Raw genomic sequence first — 7,281 nt, forward strand, 5'->3', positions numbered from 1 at the left:
GTTTGTCTCACTTCATATTGACTGAAATGCTATAGTTAATTCCTGTCAAGGGTGCTTTCCAGCCAAAGAAATGCACATGGAAGGTGGTTACCTCTTTATTGTAAAAAACAACAATGCTTACAGTTGCTTCTACAGCTCTGGATACCTACTCACACCAATCTAACATCCAAGCAGCTATTCCTACTCTATGAAATAGTTGCAGCCACAGGGGACTCCTTCCCCTCCAATATACCTTTCGCTGATGGGTTGTGTGTAGGCAGCCAGAGACTGTGGCTGCATGTCAACATCCTCTGCTCATCCCTTTTCAAACCCCTCTTGGTTCTGGGAGGCAGTGGTTCAGGGAACGGTGGGGAAGCACCTGGCAACTGTTGGAATTCTTTCCCCCGTGCTGCAGATGTGTGATTGTTGTTGTCACGTGTTTGTGTTTATATTCCACAGTGTTGGATGTCATGGGAACAGAAGTTCAGATACGCTGTTCTGTTCTGTATTGCTTTTGTTTTTTCTCTTCTCTTGCTGATGAAGAAAGTGAGAGGAGCCACGTTTTCCTTTGTCCTGTAAATAATAAACATAGTGCTTTGTATCCATGCCTCAAGCCTCACTTTCGCTGTCTGCTGATACTGCTTGCAGATGTTTACGGATATCTGTCACACTGGTGGCTCAGGAGGAGGATTAATCACCTGAGTGGCACTTCAAAGGGAGTAACACACCAGCCCTGGTGTTGATTTCTCGATAGCAACTTCATTTGCCTAACTTGCCTCTTCCTCCTCTGCCTCTGCATCTTGCCTGCTGGCTGATACAGTTCCCCACAAATCACGTACCCCCTCTCCCAAGTCAAACTCCAGCCCCCCTTCCCCTGGTGCACACTCATCAGCATCCTGCCAGTCCCTGCCAGCTTCTGTTGCCTGCATGATAACAGCACCCATCTCCCTCGCAGTGTGCCCCTCTACCAATGAGTGGCAGAAGCCCAGGACCATCCTAAGAGAAATCAATGTGATTGCTTTGCACTAAAAGTTTAAAGGATTAATAAAATGAGAGAGAGAGAGAGAATGGGAGAGAGATTTTTCAAAGGAATTAATGGCTTAACAGGACTCAGGCGTATAAATAGTTTGGGTGATATCTCCCCATTACACTGTAAAGCACCCTGTGATCCTCAGATGATGGGTGGTTTATAAATTTAATTAAAAAATCATAAAAATTATCCATTTTCTTTGTACAAATAATTAATATTGATTTGAATAAAAATAGAGGACCACCTCTGTTCCATTTCTGATCTTCTATTTCTGTATGCCTAGGACTGTAGCTGCATCATAGAGAAGAATATCCCTGGGTCAGCCCTTGACATGTCCATTTAAAGATCATATACCAGGTGATGAGAAAGTTCCCGAAGAGCCACCATCAGGAGGCAAGAGCAGCTCCTCTCTAAATGAAAGTTATATTTGGTACTTTTTTTTGTTTAGGAGGTGAAAGGTGAATTGGGGGGACATATAGAAATCTACAAAATTATTCATGAGAGGTGTGGAGAAAGTGGACAGGGAGAGAGAAAGTGTATGCGAGAGAGAAACGAGGTGTTCTGTTATAATATTAGAACTCAGGGTTATCCAATGAGGTTGAATGGTGGGTGCTTAAGGAAGATTAAGTCAAAGGGAAGTACTTTTTGGAACACCACATAGTTAAACTATGTCATTATATCTCTGGATTCAGAGACAGCATACCTCTGAATATCAGTTATGGGGGAACAGAAGTACTGCATAATGTTGGGAAAATGTTGGTCACATGCCTTGCACGCAGGCTTTCAATATGCAACTGATTGACCACTGTGGAAAATGGGCTAGATAAGCCTTTGGCCTGATCCAGCAGAGCTTAGAGTAGTCAATAGTCTCAGCTGTATGGACCAGTGATCTGACCTGGTATATAAGGCAGCATTCTATGTTCTCAATTAGAAATATTTTATTAGGGCAATTTTCATGTTATATGGGCACACTGGTTTACCTATGCCTCTACTAGCTGTCTGTTTCATTGCTTTCCAATATCTGAATAGCTTGCTGTGCAAATATATCTTCTCTGAATTATCCAAGGTCCTGAATTTGTTTAAAAAATATGGCACAAGTACCAAAGTGTTTTTCACAGCACTATTCATATTTTCTTGACTCGACAACCTATGCTTTTATCAAGTGTGGAAATGTGAATTGTATCCTCTTTCTATGGAGTCATTTATTTGCTATGGCAAAGAGAGGGTTACACACATCCATTCACTTGAGGTAGAATGTCTCAAATACAACTGACAGAAGTAAATTTGGTTTTTATGCAGGATCTAAGCATGTTTAGAATACTAATGTGCCCATAAAGGACATTCTGACTACAACCATTTGTCATTTGCCAGGCTGTGTTTACCGACAGCCTAAGAAGGGCTGAAGGAAGAGAGAATCCTCCAAAAAGCCAATTTCTTTATTCCTCTTGTTTTATCACATTTTTGTCTCTTGAAATTTAGAAACGGTGTCTGGTAATTTAGAATGTGTCACCTTCCCAACCCACAATCCAGCTGGACGTATAATCGATCACCCCACACCAACATAAACACAACACAAAGACTTGTCTTCTGCTTTGCTGAGCAGAGGAGCTGTATAGAAATGCAAAACACAATAAATGCAAATTAATGTACATTTCAACAAATGTCAGCCCTTTATTATTTTTCACATTTATAATTATCCACATCTTTCTCACTAAAGCAGGGATGGGGATCCTGTAGTATTTCAGATGTTGTTAGACTCCAGCTCCCATTATATATGGCCTTTGATTATGGTGGCTAGGGATAATGAGAATTGCAGTCCATTGGAAAAACACAGCTTCTTCTTTCCTGTCTTAAAAAGAGGTGGTGAAAAATCACTCTGGCCATCACTGCAACCTGAATGTACAGATAATAATAATAAGAAGAATTTATTATTTATACCCCGCCCATCTGGCTGAGTTTCCCCAGCCACTCTGGGTGGCTCCCAATCAAGTGTTAAAAACAATACAGCATTAAATATTAAAATCTTCCCTAAACAGGGCTGCCAGATATGGAGACTGATCCAAGAGTTGGGAAGTAGATGCCAATTGCCCTGACTGCCACACCTCACTAGATCCAACACAGTTGAGTGTAAACACAGCTGTGTCAGATAGGGGTAATATTCCAATATTTTGGGGAAAACCATCAAAAAAATTAGGCTTTAATTTTAATTTTAATTTTTGTTTTTTAAAAAGAAGCATGAAATTATTATTTATTGTTCTTAAGTAATCTAACATCTGCAACATTTTTTGTCCATACTTAGTATTCTCTGTGTGAGAGGTGTATGGGAAATGATTTAGATAGTTAAATTTTAAAGAAGAAAGCCCTTATGGTTCTTTTATCATATTTGTTCCATTTCCTAGAAGAGTTTGGATTTGATATCCTGCTTTATCACTACCAGAAGGAGTCTCAAAGCGGCTAACATTCTCCTTTCCCTTCCTGCCCCACAACAAACACTCTGTGAGATGAGTGGGGCTGAGAGACTTCAGAGAAGTGTGACTGGCCCAAGGTCTCCCAGCAGCTGCATGTGGAGGAGCGGAGACGCGAACCCGGTTCACCAGTTTACGAGTCTACCGCTCTTAACCACTACACCACACTGGCTCTCTATTCTAAAGCAGACCTGAATGGAACCTAGAGAGAAGAGGAAACCTCTTATGTACCTGTTGGGACTCTGTACTAGTTGACCATTTTAAAGTTCTGATCCAAACTCTCTGTTGTATGTCAAGTGCTGTAAGATCATGTCTGCAGCAGACAGAGAGATGGGACTGCTGGGCTTCTCCATGGGCTCTCCAATTCCATCATTCTCCTCCTCCTTCAACTGCCATCTGGGAGCAAGCATTCCATCAGGCTAAATGTTCAGACTGCACCATGATGGTGGTGGCAACTGATTTAAAAATGAAATGTCTCTCAGCCTTTTCTATCTTCCAAGAATGGTGTGAATGTACCTTTTGTTACACAGGACCACTCCAATGGCTTTGCTGGGAGTCCAGCTCCAGCTGGCTCCTTCTCTCCTTGAACTATTTTCCATTCCAGCTGGTCATTTTAAGAACTATGTAAATTTAAGAATTGGTGCCTAAGTTTGCTTAGTCCCCTCTACCCTCTCATTCCCCTTTTCCTTTTGTGCTATGTCTTTTAGAAAGTAAGCCTGCAAGCAGGAACTGCCTGGTTTATTGATCTCATAAATATAATAAAGTAGGTATGAAAACAGGCCACCATGGGGGCTTCTTCAGTGGGGCCAAAATGCTTTAAACTAACTAACTAACTAACTAACTAACTAACTAACTAACTATAAGCAGAGCAATGACTGAACAGAGAGTTCAACTTGGCTCTGACATTATAGCCATTTGATGCCTTTGAGAAGCAATTTGTAGAATGATCTAAAAGAATGTACCAGTATTCACAATGAGCAGCAAATGAAAAGAATTCCTTTATGAGTCATTAGATATATCTCACTAATTACAGAGAAGGTTTTGCCTTGTTTTGGTCTTTTTTGCTACCCTGCTAATATGCCAGTCGCTAATGCAAGGAACTTCATTCGTTGTTACGTCCTTTGAGGGTATGTGTGTGTGTGTGTTTTGCAAGGATTCTTAGATAGCAATTGCAGGGTGTGGGGATCTGGCAATTAGAAACATAATCAAGATCATGTAACAAAACCCATCTTAATGTGGGTGTAAACATTGTTGAAGATATTTGCTTTTGTATTCCATTGGATTTAGTCAGAGCAAACTTTCGTGAAACAAGGCATTGTTCTTTAGGTTCTGTATTCCTCTCTAAAAGCAAAAGTACATCATACAGCTCCATAAATATTAAAGGGATGTGTTCTCAGGCTCATGTTTTTACCATGATCTTTTTGCAATGCAATCTTATGTATGTTTGCTCAGAAGTAACTCCCACTGTGTTCAATTATACTTACACCCTAGTACACGATTTAGGATCGAAATTTAGCCATTACCATTTGAATCTATTCATCAGTTACTGGTGATTAGAACTTGTAGTCCTGTTTCCAAGAGATGTAAAAGAATAATCACAAGGTCCACCCAGCAGACCTAAATGAACTCTGAAGAAGTTATAAGGTTCTATTCCAATCAGAGTGAAGACAGATATGCAAATTCACAGTGGGTTTTTCACACTTCAATGTCTATCTTGCTTTGCATCTTACATAATAGCCAAACCTGGACGCTGGTACTGCTAAAGGGAACACAGCCCCAGTGAAGCTCTAGCTATACTTCTGGTTCCCATTTGATGGGAATGGGTTTGTGAGGGGATCCTTATTTTTCAAAATGCTGCTGCCCACCCATGTTCACATTTGATTAGGAACTGGCTAAAGCCTAACTGAGCCTGTAACCTCAGGGGTTGAGTTGCTTTGAGGGACTGAGGGGAGAAATCAAGCTCATGATTGGCTCAATCATCGCTTTTACAGCCAGCTTCTGCTGGTGGTTTTTTCATAGCTGAATGGTGGGTGGAGGGAGAGAGAGAGAGAGGAAGAGGAAGAGGAAGAGTGAGGTGATTTAATGTGGCAAGAGTGCTTCTCAGCCACTCTATAAATCTGCCCTAACCTTCAGGTTTGCTGGATTTTTCTTCTCTGCATTAGTTAATTATTTGGGCTGAGCTACCCATTACACTTGACACAGGTGACTGCCAAAACCAGCATTCCAATGCTGAATTAGTCTTATTGCCTCCTCCATTAATCACAAGATCATTTACTCTATGTCTTGGCATCAACACATCATGTTGTTCTACACAAGCTAATTATGTGGAGTATGGAATGAGACATGCAAGACGGCAACATCAAGATGTGGGATAATTGACCCTGGATGCAATGGGAAGGGAGAAAGAGAACTTGATGTAGGTATGCAGCCCCATCGAGTTCAGCCCTTATTATCAACCTTTCTATAAGTCAAAATGTTTTTTTTTTTTATCATCTCTGCACACTCACTCAAAGTCTGTGCGAACTGGAGGAAAGTCAATCATTTTAGCCTCCTATAATGGTGAGCCAGAGGAGAAAGTGAAAAGCTGGAGGCAATGGAAAGAATGTATGATCACAGGCAGTATGGTTCTGATCCTGCACACCTGGAAAGTTAACAGGAAGATAGCATATTGCTGCCGTGGGCTCCTTCAGAAGGAGGGAAGGGTGTGAATTGAATCAATAAAGGAATATTAAAGGAATATGTCCACAGAGGCTCATGTTTTTACCATGATCTTTTTGTGGTGCTGTCTTATGTATGCTTGCTTCAGCCTTTAAACTCTTCCATTTCTGCAGTTGCATTGTAGCCACTGAATGTGTCAGACTCAGAAGCCTCAACTGGATGGCAAGCATCTGTGGCAGAATAAAATTATAGCATGAACATTTGGTGAGGCTTGATTCCAGAATGCATTTCTTTAAGTTCATTTAAAAAATAAATGCCAGAGACCTTGAATCCTGACAACTGCTTTGTTACAAAACATGTTTTCTGGGAAAGGGGAGCATTCATTTTAAAATCACAGACTGAATGAATGAATTTAGCTTATTACGGTCACAGACCAGCATAAAAAACACAGACTAAATTCACACTTTTATCTATTTATACGCCCAAGTTGTCACAGCCAAACAGTTGCAGCAAAGTTGGTGGCATTCTCTCCAATTAATCTCAAAATGTTGAGAAAGACCTCATTCCTCCACTAACCATGACCTAGTTTAACAATAGATGTGTGAATTTGCTCCCTTTCTATCCTCCTCACTTTTATGTAAATTTTGTCAGCCCAGCTGCTATGGGACAGCAAATACACTGTACAGTACTCAGCAAGTTCTAGATTTGGTAGAACCCACAGAAAACAGAACATCATGGCCTTTAACTTGCAACATTACAAAATGCTGTGTGAGTCCTAAGAGGTGTGTTGAGGTTTGGTCCTCTTTGTAAACTCCACCAGACTTGGAAAGCTCCAGAAGAATTGTGGAAGAAATTAGCCTTATCCCTAAATCTACATGTTTTAATTTTCACCCAAATAACAAAGCTCTGGATGTGGCTCAATAGCTCTTTTGTCTTCCACAGGGCCTGCAATTACTCATTTTTAATCTCAGGTTATCCTGAACTGAAATATCTATCATCTATGACATCACCATGAATGAAAGCTGGACCTGATCTGCTTTATAGGAACTTGGATGGATGAAGTAGAGAGAAAGGAGAGTTCTGTTTGGTCTCAATGACTTCTAGCCAAATATTCTGCTCAGGAATGACCAAATGTCAGTGGACGAAGTA

The 7,281-nt window shown here is 40.7% G+C and overlaps 1 long non-coding RNA gene across 2 annotated transcripts; it reads right to left on the reverse strand.

The window, feature by feature from the left end:
- Positions 1–232: 232 nt before the first annotated feature.
- Positions 233–6,590, reverse strand: LOC310686436. 2 transcript variants are annotated; one of them, XR_014515912.1, is made up of 4 exons: positions 6,239–6,590; positions 5,982–6,115; positions 3,706–3,870; positions 233–552 (listed from the first exon to the last, which is right to left on the reverse strand). It is a non-coding gene; the product is annotated as an uncharacterized lncRNA (long non-coding RNA). The 2 variants fall into 2 exon arrangements; XR_014515913.1 differs by lacking the exon at positions 233–552 and adding an exon at positions 2,657–2,858.
- Between the last annotated feature and the right edge of the window lie 691 nt (positions 6,591–7,281).

Source organism: Podarcis liolepis (assembly GCF_965112155.1).
Source record: "Podarcis liolepis genome assembly, chromosome: 9".
NCBI classification, from domain to species: domain Eukaryota; kingdom Metazoa; phylum Chordata; class Lepidosauria; order Squamata; family Lacertidae; genus Podarcis; species Podarcis liolepis.